Genomic DNA, 12,141 nt, shown 5'->3' with positions numbered 1-12,141 from the left:
CAAGGTTCGCCAAAATTAATGCAGTTGAACTCTATGTCATGTAAAATGCTGAAAAATACCATATGGAACTCTGTTATACAAATTAGAAGAAATGGAGATGAATATGACACTGGTTGAGTGCATAAGAGGGTGGCTGCTGGACAGATATCAAAAAGTGGTATACCGATAGACAGAACTGAGGTGACTAGTGGTGTGTTACAAGGCTCAGTGCTGGGACCATTGCAGTTAAATTTGTACATAAATGATTTAGGAAATAACCTGAAAGGAAATGTTCAATTGTTTGCTGATGATGTGAAATTAGGTAGAGTAATAGTTAACCAAGGTGATGTCAAGAGCTAGTAGGATGATTTAAATAGGTTATTTAAATGGAGTACTTGAGCTGAAGATACAGAGTCATGGTGGTATAACCATTACATCTGGTTGGAAGGAAATGTCCAACCCACCAAGTTGCACGAAGGCAACGGATAACTACCATGCATACTTTTTCTCTTTCTCTGAGTAATGATGAACAAGTTAATATGGAAGAATGAATTATGCACAAAAAAAAAAAGATGGGACCCCCTCTGATCTTGTGCAGTATTCTACCAGGGAGGGGTTTGTAGATCTATATTGGAGTCCCAGGAGGATAAGACCTCAAATGATACTGCAGGATCAAAGCCTCCTGGAAGTTCTGGAGCTAATGTAAGGACACAACATAAGAAAATGAACTTCAAAGAAAATACAAATAAGGGCACCTGAAATGTTAATTCAATGTATCAAGCAGGGAAGATGGCCAATGTGATCAGAGAAATGAAAAGAATGAATATATCAATTCTTGGACTCTCAGAAGTTAGATGGAAAGGGAAAGGAGAATAAGAACAGGTGATGGATTTAGATTTATTTACTCAGGAGGAGAAGAACATCAAAGGGATGTTGGAATAATGTTGGATAAAAGGATAGCCGATATGGTGGAGGGATATTGGTAGAGATCTGAAAGAGTGATTGCTTTGAAAATAAAGGCCAAACCTAGAAATATCCTCATAACTCAAGTATATTTACCAACAACAGATCATACAGATGAAGAGGTTGAAGAGATCTATCAACAAATAGAGGAATGTTTACATTTGAAAAATAAGAGATATACTGATAGTAATGGGAGATATGAATGCAAAGATAGGGAAAGGAAGAGAGGATGGTCTGGTTGGCAGAAAAAAATGAAAGGAGAGACAGACTAGTGGAGTTTTGCAGAAAACACAAATTGATAGTGACTAACACCTGGTTTGAACAACATGAGAGAAGACTGTATAGTTGAGAATTATTGAAGGCATTGGGAAAGGAAGGAATAAAACTTCTATCCATCATCTTTAATCGAAGTCTGGAGGAGGATAGAATACCTAAAGACTTCGTAAGATCTATTTTTATTCCTATTCCCAAGACTACAGGAACGATGGATTGCAGCAAGCACAGAACTATCAGCTTGATTAGCCACATTGTAAAAGTCCTAATCAACATAATATATAAAAGAATGGAACAGATGATAGAGAGGGAATTAAATGAAGCATAGTTTGGTTTCAGGAAAAACAGGGAAACTAGGGAAGCTATCACAACACTACGGATATTGGGGGAAAGAATGATTGAGTGCAATAAAGATTTATATCTATGCCTTGTGGATTATGAAAAAACTTTTGATAATGTTAATCACTGTTTTATTTGAGTTGTATAAAATAAGAATAGCTAAAAAAATATTATGGGAATTTTGTTCAGAATATACAAAACTCAAGAAGCCAGGGTTAGATTTGAAGGATAGGATACTGAATGGATCCCCATAAGAAAGGGTGTGAGATGTCCCCACTTCTTTTTAATGTCTATAGTGAATGGATGATGAGGGAGGCCTTTCTATTGGTTAAGGAAGATGATATAGTTAGTGGGATAGAATGTGAAGGATATAGTGTGTTCAGGAAGGATAGAGAGAAAAGAATTGGGGGGAGTGTTATTGATGATAGCCGATGAACTGCAGTCAAAGAGAGTAGGAGTTGAGGCTTTCTTGTGTGAGATTGAGGCCAGCAGAACAAAATATACAGTTGGATGCTGCTATAGACCAGGCAATGGAATAGATGATGGAGATAGTATGCATTAGCAAATAGACTCAATGAGTGGAGGACAACTGGTAATTATTATGGGGGATTTCAAATATGGTATCATTGATTGGAAGGAGAAGAGGACACATGGGAGGAAGAAAATGGATTTTATGCAGTTGCTAAGAAATAGCTACTTGAGACAGCTTGTAATGGAATATACTAGGGATTCAAGAGTGCTTGATCTTGTCATTGCATCTCAGAATTTGTCTATAACGAATACGACCATGTTGCTACCGATTGGTAAGAATGGTCTTGACCCAAGAGGTGGCTAAATGTGGAATATCATCCATTATCAATTGATAATAATAAATTTAGTTTAATCCTTTATCCAAGTGTGAACAACAAAGTTTGCACCTGGAAGTATCTTCAGGACTGGGGTAAGGTGGTACAACACCGGGCAACTCGTTGCAAAGGTGGAGCAAGTTAACATCACTCCTATCTCAGTATCTCCCACCTTTGCAACGAGTTGTCTGGTGTTGTACCACCTTACCCCAGTCCTGAAGATACTTTCAGGTACAAACTTTGTTTGCTTACACTTGGATAAAGGATTAAACTAAATTTATTATAGTCTAACCAAGTGAAAAATAAAGTTTCAACATCTTTCTCTAAATCTCTAAAAGATTATGGGAAGCTCTGTAATCAGCTACCATTGATATGTTGTGTAGATCAGCTATTCTGAAAAGATATTGAGAGCTCATGGAAATTCATATGAAAGTATCTGACACAGTCAGTATGTGACTGCATACCAAGGGTTAAGCGAGTAAATAGAATAAGGGTGAAATGTATGAACAGTGAAATCAAGCAGGCTGTGCTAGAAAAGAAAATGCTATGGAGGAAGTAAGAAAATTGGTGGCAATCAGATCCATGAAGAGTATAAAGTGTGAGCTAGGAAGGTGATGAGCATGGTAAAGAAAGAAAAGGTGCAATATGTGAGGAGATTGGCTTCTCAGGCCAAGGTTTATTTAAGGAAATTCTTCCACTATCTGTCAAACAAGAGAAAGAACAATTCTGACAAGTTGACACTGGCAGGTAGGCATGACAGCCTAGTGACCGTTCCAAAGGTATTGCGGAATTATTGAATGAACACCTTTATCAGCATATATCATACTGGGGTTAAATATATAGAAGGGAAGCAAGTATTAGCAGAATTGGAAGTGAAAAGAATCAGAGGTGTATCAGGTGTTAATTGGAGATGTTAATAAGACTGTGGGAATGGATAACATATCACAACATATTCTTAAGGAATGTGTGCAATTGTTAGCTATGCCCTTGACCTGGTTATTAACATGAAAAAACACAAAAGATGTGTAATAATATTTATTTAAGGCCCAAATATTCCAGGCCATCGTCTGTGGCAACAATAGTTAATTACAAAGTAGAACGTGAGCAATGGATTGATTTGAAAAAAGTAAGCGCCGCATGATGTTATCATAAAACTATGAATGGTATAACTGAGGAAATATTGCACTATTGATAATTCATTATCTATTAAAAAATATTGATGTGTGAGTAAAATTAGACTTTCCCCATATCTTAGCTAGAGAGAGGCATTCATTCCAATTTAAGTTTGGATGGCAAAGTAAAGCTTCAGTACTTTCTTTGAACAAGCATTCAAATATATATTGACACCAATGAAGTAATTGGGTTTCAGGCCATAGAATGTTGTAGTCTGTATCTATTCCGTGCTATGCCAAGCCAGATTTTTCAGATTTATTGTTGCTAATGTAAGAAGACTGGTGTTCTTGTATTCTCTTTCCTACAGAGCATTCAGTATGTCTGAAGTAAGAATGATGATAGTTACAAGGAACTTGATAGACACCATGGAGAGCTAGAGGAGACTATTTTTCTTTTGAAGATGAAAACCATGATGATAATTTGTTGATAGGAAGAAAAGTAAACACTAAATTGTATTTCTTAAGCATTCTGAGATGCCAGAAATGTAAGGAATTAGAACTCAACATACTATTTCTTTGTCATTTAAGCTAGGATTATAGGAATTAAAAAGCTGTTGTATGGTTCTTTCTGAGGAGCCATTGAGTTTCATGTATCATTTGATGTTTAAGAGTTCCTGCTGTAATAGTTGAGGTGGAGAACATATAGTATGAGCAAATTGCGATGAAGTTTTTTTATAATTCCAGTTTTCTGTAATGGATGGTCTGCTGATTGCTGTTTAATGTAGCATCCATCAAAAGTAAACTTTCGATAAACAGAAGCAATTAATTCACCTGATGTGAACAAAGAAGTAGAATTTCTAAAAAGAACCATTTGTTTTTTTCCATGTCCATAGTAAATTTAATTCATAGATGTAGGTTGTTTATGTTCGATAAAAAAAAAAAAAAAAAGTAGGCGGTGTGTCTTCATTATAGGGCCAGATAGCAAAAACATTGTCTATATAACGAACCCAAAATGAAGGCTGGGGATGTATGGACAAGAAAAGGATTTCTTCTAAATGTTCTAAATAAAAGTTAGTAAGTGTGGGAGAGAGTGGACTGCTCATTGTGGTTCCTTCAACTTGACTGCAAACTTTATTCTGACAAATAAAATATCCAGAGTGCATAATAAAGTCTAATAGTTTCACTATATCCTGTGGAAATGCTTCTGAAAGTAGATGTAGTGTATTCTCAAGAGAAATATTTGCTAAGAGAGATTCTATATCAAAGCTAACCATTATATCACTGGGTTGTAGCAAAACATTTTTTACTTTATCTTGAAAACTGGAAGAATTTTTTATAAATGAATGGAAGTTGCCAATCTGAGTTTTCAATAGGTATGCTAAAAATATAGCTATTCTATAAGTAGGTAAATCTATGCAGTTAACAATTGGACAAACACGAATGTTCTTGTGTTAACCATAAAACCTAGGGGTTCTAGCAAAATAACTTCTAAGTTTTTCTATGGTGTCTCCATCAAAGTTTACAACTTCATCTAGTAAAGAATTCAGTTCTGAGTTATCTGTTAGTGGGATTCTAATCCAATTCATGGTATGTTGATTGATCCCATAATAAAAGAGTGACTTTTCTTTTATAATTATCAGAGTCCATAACAACAATAGAGTTCCCCTTGTCAGACCTATGGGGACAGAGGATCTGGAAAGTTCTGATAAACCTAGAACAGAAATTAATCTTATGTCTTCTTATATATCCTAATGAAAATATATTTTCTGAAAAAAAACATTTTTGTTCAAGGCATTTATCAGAACTTTCCAGACCACGCTCATAGTAATAGCGAGTGGTACTTGTTTCTTAAGGACTGTAACTCTTTCATTTTACCTAAAGTGATGTTTGAAGGTGGAAGCTTGGATTTCTGTAAGATGGATAGAATTTTCGAAGTTTATTAACTTCCTAACCTTCATCTGTGTTGAGATAAATTTGAATGCTTGTTCAAAGAAAGTGCTGAGGTCGCTATCCAAACTTAAATCAGAACAACTAGCTCTCTCTATCTAAGATATGGGATAGTGTCATTTTAATAACACATTCAGTACTTTTTTATTTTTTTAACAAGCTAATAAATTGTCAGTATTGCAAAATTTCCTGTTATGCCAGTGCATTTTTTAATGTTGGGTCCATACATGAGAGGTTGGTTGATCAACGTATAGTACGTTAGTACCGTAAATGGGTCGTGGGTTGGAAAAGAAGAAACTTGTTTACATTTGATTTAAATGACTGTATACTGTATTCCTTCGGAAACACAACAGGGGGAAGACTGTTCCACATTACAGCAGTAGCAGAGATGAAGGAGGAGGAAGAAACTTGTACTGTGAAAGATTGTTGGGCGGCAGCTGTACATGTTCCAATGGGCTTAGTACTAAGTGGGGGAATTATTGATGCTATTTCCTATGAACATTTTCCATGGAAATATTTATAGAATACACAAATTGCAGAGACCAAATGTATATGTGAAAGTGAGGAGAGTGAGTTGGTAAGAGATGGGTCATTTATCAACCTAATTGCTCTCCTCTGTATTGGGTCAAGCATTTTGAGGGAGCTTTTTGGAGCCCCACTCCAAATGTGAGAGCAGTATTCGATAGCTGGGCAGACTTGTATAAGGTTAACAGCTGTAGAAAGTTTTTTAACTTGGGTATACTATGTTAAAGATACCAAGACATTTTATAAGCTAGGTTTTAATCGTTTTTTTCCAAGTGAAGCAAACAGACAAATAAGTCAAGTTTGCACCTGAACATAGTTCAAGTCTGAGGCAACTCGCAGTAAAGGTGGAGTAAGCTCCGATCACTTTCCTTAGTACTTCCCCCTAATGCAAAGCACATCCCCTTGCAGAGATTTATGATGTATAATGCATAGCATCATACTTCTCTGCAAGGGGATGTGCTTTGCATTATTGGGAAATACTAAGGAAAGTGATTGGAGCTTACTCCACCTTCACTGCGAGTTGCCTCAGACTTGAACTACGTTCAGGCGCAAACTTGACTTATTTGTCTGTTTGCTTCACTTGGGAAAAATAGATTAAAACCTAGCTTATAAAATTGCTTGGTATCTTTAACAAGGTTAACAGCTGTTTGGAGATGAAGTAATGTCTTGAGTGAAAGAGAAATCCTAATTTTTTTTGGAAGCTGAGGATGCAATGGGTGTGTGTTTATGCTAGGAAAGGCCTGATGTCAGGGTAATTCCAAGAAGAGAAATCTCATCATGTCTGGAAATTTGAGTGTTATCAAAAATAATACTGGGGGAAAATTGCATTGTTTTTTTGTTTAACATCACATGGCTCTTACTTTTTCAAATCAATTGATTGTTCATGTTCTACTTGGTAATTTACTATTGTCATCACTGATGATGGGGTATAATATTCAGGCTGAAATATATGGCCTTAAATAAATATTATTACTTATCCCTTGTGTTTTTTTCAGTTCCTGAGGAGTGGAAAGAAGGTAAAATGGTACCACTCCACAAGTATGGTTCTAGGACAGAAGTTTCCAATTATAGACCCATCTGTATAACTGCAGTTGTATACTCAAGGTGTTGGTGAGATTGCTTTGGATTAGAATACAAGATTGGGTTGATGGACATAGTATTGTTTATGCTGGTCAGCATGGACTTGTAAAGGGTAACGAGCATGTTAGATAAAGAAGGAACTCATATGGAGATATTCTTAGACTTGGAAGAAGTATATGATTGCTTGCCATATGATAAGTTGTATAAGATACAGAGTGTGGGAATATATAGTGTGTTATCTGGATGAGTGATGGACTCTGAATGATACCATCAAGTTGTGTATAATGGAGCAATATCTCAAAAAAGGAGAGTAACCAGTGGTGTGTCCCAGAGTTCTGTTCTTGGGCCCCCTGCTGTTTCACTTGTTTGTAGATTATCTTATGGACTTACTATATATCTTCAGTTGGTAATTTACTATTGTGAGCACTGATGATAGGGTGTAATATTCAGACTGAAATATATGGCCTTAAATAAATATTATTACTTATCCCTTGCGTTTTTACTGGGTATCTTCAGTTTGCAGAGTTAGGAAGAATTATAAGTAGCACTGATGATGTTAATTCCCCTCAGAAAGATCTGAATACTCTTTTGGCTTGGACAAAAGCATAGGATTGTAGTTTTAATATTAATAAGTGCAAGGTGTTGCATCTTGGAGTGCAGAAATATTAGTCTGTATACTATGTTGATGGTGCTGTACTGCAGGAAGTGGATGAAATTAGAGATTTGGGTGTGTTGGTTAGACTAACATTTAGTGAACATATTGCAAGTGCTGCTATGAAAGAAAGTGGTCTAACATGTAGGGATAAGGAGGTGGTTGTGCCACTGTATAAAACACTGGTCAGAACACACTTAGACTTTTGTGCTCGTGTTTGGTAACCAGCCTTTCATTGTGATTTGGTGGAATATTACACCAAATCACAATTGGGACTCTTCCCAATGGAAGCATTGGGAAGAGTCCAGAGATGAGCGACTAAGACAGTATCAAGACTCTAGAATGTTGGCTGTGGAGAGAGAGAGAGAGGTTGAAGAAATGTAGATTGCAGAGCTTGGTGGATAGGAGGTAAAGAGGCAATATAGATAGAGACATTTAAGTTAGTGAGGGAATTTTATCAGAATAATCCAGAGGGGATTATAAAAAGAGTAGAAGGTGAGAAAGGATGAACCAGAGGCCATCATTTGAAGTTACTGTAAGAATGTGATGAAGAGGAATGTGAAGAGTAAATTTTTTTTACATGGACAATTGTCAGTGAATGGAATGTATTACCAGAATATGTTGTTAATGCAGGAGTGTTAAGGATTTTAAAATTCATTATGATAATTATGTTGTCAGTTGAATGAACCTCCTACAATGAGGCTGCTGACTCCATTCCGGGTGTACTACTAATAATAAAAAGATGCCTTCATTCCTTTGAAAAACATGTGACCAGATCTGTGTACACATTGAAAATTTCTGGAATAAGCTACATAGACACAGGAATGAAATATCTAAATTAAGTATTTACAACTTGACGTTTTGCCAGCTCAAGTTAGCATTGTCAAAGGCATTTTTAAGATGCATGTTCAGTGAGACTGGAATTACAATGCCTTCCAGAACAAAAACTGTCACATGCATGGAAAGCACAAGTGACACTCTGTATACAGTGATGTTTCATGGTTATTGCTGTTGGCCAGATAGGGATCAGCCAACAAACTCAAAACATCAATGTGATGTGCCACTGTCTTCTTCCATTTACATCACTATCCTTGTTTTGGAAGCCATTGTGATTCTAATTTCCACTGAGTGTGTATTTGTGTATCTGCCTGTGACAATGCTAGCTTTGGCTGGCAAAAATCAGGTTATAAACACTTTATTTAGTTATTAAATTTAATTATTTCATTTCTGTGTCTACATCGTTTATTCCAAAAATTTTCAACATAACTATAACTTCAGAGATCTCAATATGGAAGTACAGATCTGTACATTTCATTCATGTATCCGTATTACAGCTTTATACAAGGGAACTATAATGTCTCTGCTTCCCCATATTAAAGTCTTTCTTATCATTGCCATAATTCTTCTGGGATGTTCTAACAATTTTAGTAATGTGATCCCTAAACTTTAAGTCTTGATCCTCGCTCCCAGACAGCTCATCTCTTCCACCTCCTTCAAAATTTCTCCAATAATTTTATACTCTGCACCTTGCCTACCAAATTTTAGGATCTTACACTTGGCAACATTGAACTGAAGTTCCACTTGTCCACTCATAGTCTGTTAAAGTCTTCCTGTAAGCCTACATCTCCTCTACTCCTGATAGTTCTTACCAACTTTGCATCCAGTTATTCTCCAGTTAAACCTTTCTTATATTATTAGCATATAAGTTAACCAGTAATGGAACAAAACAGATCCTCATGGTATACCACTAATGACCCTTCTCTTTTAGGATACCACTTCCCCATACACAACCCACCGAGCCAGTCACCTGTCTGACTCACTGATCTGTTATCCAACCCCATCCATTTCAGTTTTGTTATCAGTTTGTTGTACTCATCCTATCAAAGGCTTTTAAAAAATCTAAGTATACCACTGTATATGCATCAGCCATGTTCAATGTGTTCATCAGTTTGTTATATTATTATTACATAGCACCTCTAGGGAGTCCAAGGATTCATCGAGCGAGGGCACCTACTCCACAACTCTCTGTCTCCACCACTCAACGACATTCATCATCTACACCAATGCCATCTACCGCCGACCACTACTAGTATTTTTCACAGACATTGACAAACATCCATAAGCACTAGATTCGTACCTCCAGCCTTTTGGCTGGAGAGCGGATATGCTAACCACTCGGCCAGCGTAAGATGAACTTCATCATCTGGTGTGAGACAACCACCTCGCTTATTGGAGGCCTGAAGTGGCTTGAAAAAGTTTGTTTGGTCTCTATAGCAGAGTTTCCAAACTGTGTAAAAATAAAATAAATAAAACAAACACACACACAAAAAAAAAATTAAAATTAATAAAAATAGGAAAAAAAATCCTCCATCCACAGTACAAAATATATTATAAGTTTGCATATAATAACCTTTTGTGACTAAGAACAACATAAAGAAAAGAAAAAATGATTAAAACATGACTGCCCTTTAACAAACACATCATTAATTTCTCTTCTTTATCAAGGAGAAAAACTTTGTCTTTCTGCTCCTTCTGAACTTGCCCTGTTCAAGACTTGTTTGAACAGGTATGTTAAAAGTGAAGTTAATTCCCTTGAATGTTTGCTGTGTGGTGACATGTTGACAAATCCCATTGCCTTATTACCATCAAGTTTACTTCATTTATCATATACCTCCTACTCACTTGCCATTAGTCCCTTATCCAAGTCCTTCACGATATTGCATTCATGGGATTAAATACCTTGATAAAATTCCTTTGCACACTTATCAATCTACCATTTTCATCCACTATCATCATCATCATCATCCTTCCATAATCATTTTTCTTATACTTGCCACATATTGAAAGCCTCTCTCTTTCTTTCTTGGTTTGAATTGGCTAATTGCTGCTCACTACTTTTGCTGTCCTTACCAACCATTTCACCTTCCTGGACTGCCCTTTATACGTCTCATTTAACTGATTATTACTCATTATCTTGTGCTCCCTCCATGAAGTTTTCTTTTTTTTCAAACTACATGCTTAATCTCTTCATTCATCCATTTTACTTCCACTTCATTCAGCCTTATAACTTTTGGAATACATTCACTGCCACTACTAAATAGCTCTTAAGCAGTACCCAAGCAGCATTTATCTTCTTTCTACTGACTTTCTAATTCCATGGAAAAGCTGTATGCTTTGTCCTACACATGAAATCTGTAGGACACTGACCACTGATCTTGTAGTTTAACATATATATATCGTTTCCTGATAGTCTTAATATATAGCTGATCAGCATCCAGGTGATCACCTCATAATCACTCTTGGCAGCTGAAGGGAGATGCAACACCCCATTCTTGTTCACATCCTCTAATGACATGATCAGATCTAAGACTCTCAATCTTTGCCCTCTGTTACATAATATTTTCCTTATTCCCAGATGCCATCTCTTCATTCCACTCAATATTACCTTGATTAAAATCACCCAAGTGTGACCTAAGCATTCTGTACAGATCTTTGACATACACCTTCCATATTCCATGGTATATAACATCCAACTAAATATCTCATCCTGTTAATCCCAGGGTCTATAATATTCCATGCTTGTATGGTCTTTCTTACATAGGGCAGATATTTAGAAGTTTTAAAATTAGACAGAAAGAACACATTGGAGATGTCAATAACATCAGAGAAGACAACTTGGGCCTAACTTTTCATTTTTCAAACACACTCCACGACAGTGAGTGGAATAAAAGCTCCATGCCTTTCATGGAAGATAACCTTACTGCTTGCAACATAAAATGATCGATTATTGTCATCTTTTCACAAGACATACTTAATAGGAACTAAGGATTAATCCTGTGTGATATTTGGTAATTGCTTATTAGATCTGTCCATATGTTAGACTTCAACTTTTCATCCAGCTATTGGAATATTAGTCCACAATAATGAACAATAGCTAACTTGTACTACTTCCCACGTCATTTTGTTTTCAGCTTATATTGTGACAATTTGTGCATGGTTTGTTTTTTTAGTAATGTTTTTGTTCATGTTTACCTTTATTCTATTCCTTTGTATGTACTTTTAACCTAGAAGAAGCCATTAGTATTAATGGTGAAGCCAATTGTTTTTTTTTTTTTTTTATATATTGATGACTAAAATAAAACCTAGTTTATTTTATTTTATTTTATAATCAGAATTATATTTGCTGCACTTTATTAAAAGGACTATCAACCCTCAGATAATTATTTCTTATGCTTTGATGCTATTTATTTATTTATTTTTACCATTAGTTGCCAGGTAATGATGATAATGAAGTTATCAGACCAGTCTGGATTATATGGTTTATTCATGTTATCCTTCTACTATGTATGATTAACTTCTGTTTGGTTACATTTGGAATATATACTCCATGTGATGCCCATGACTATTTTTACTTCAAATGGTAGTT

The 12,141-nt window shown here is 35.8% G+C and overlaps 1 protein-coding gene across 2 annotated transcripts in view; it reads left to right on the top strand.

The window, feature by feature from the left end:
- The window catches only part of CenB1A (Centaurin beta 1A), a 627,189-nt gene that overhangs the window by 364,957 nt on the left and 250,091 nt on the right, over positions 1 to 12,141 (top strand). The gene's annotated exons all lie outside the window — the stretch shown is intronic.

The sequence above is a fragment of the Typopeltis vanoorti genome, chromosome 18 (genome assembly GCF_054136105.1).
Source record: "Typopeltis vanoorti isolate ZY-2024b chromosome 18, IOZ_Tvanoo_1.0, whole genome shotgun sequence".
In the NCBI taxonomy this organism is placed as follows: domain Eukaryota; kingdom Metazoa; phylum Arthropoda; class Arachnida; order Uropygi; family Thelyphonidae; genus Typopeltis; species Typopeltis vanoorti.
The sequence above is the reverse complement of the archived record's forward strand: the minus strand, read 5'-3'. Positions and strand labels throughout refer to the sequence as shown.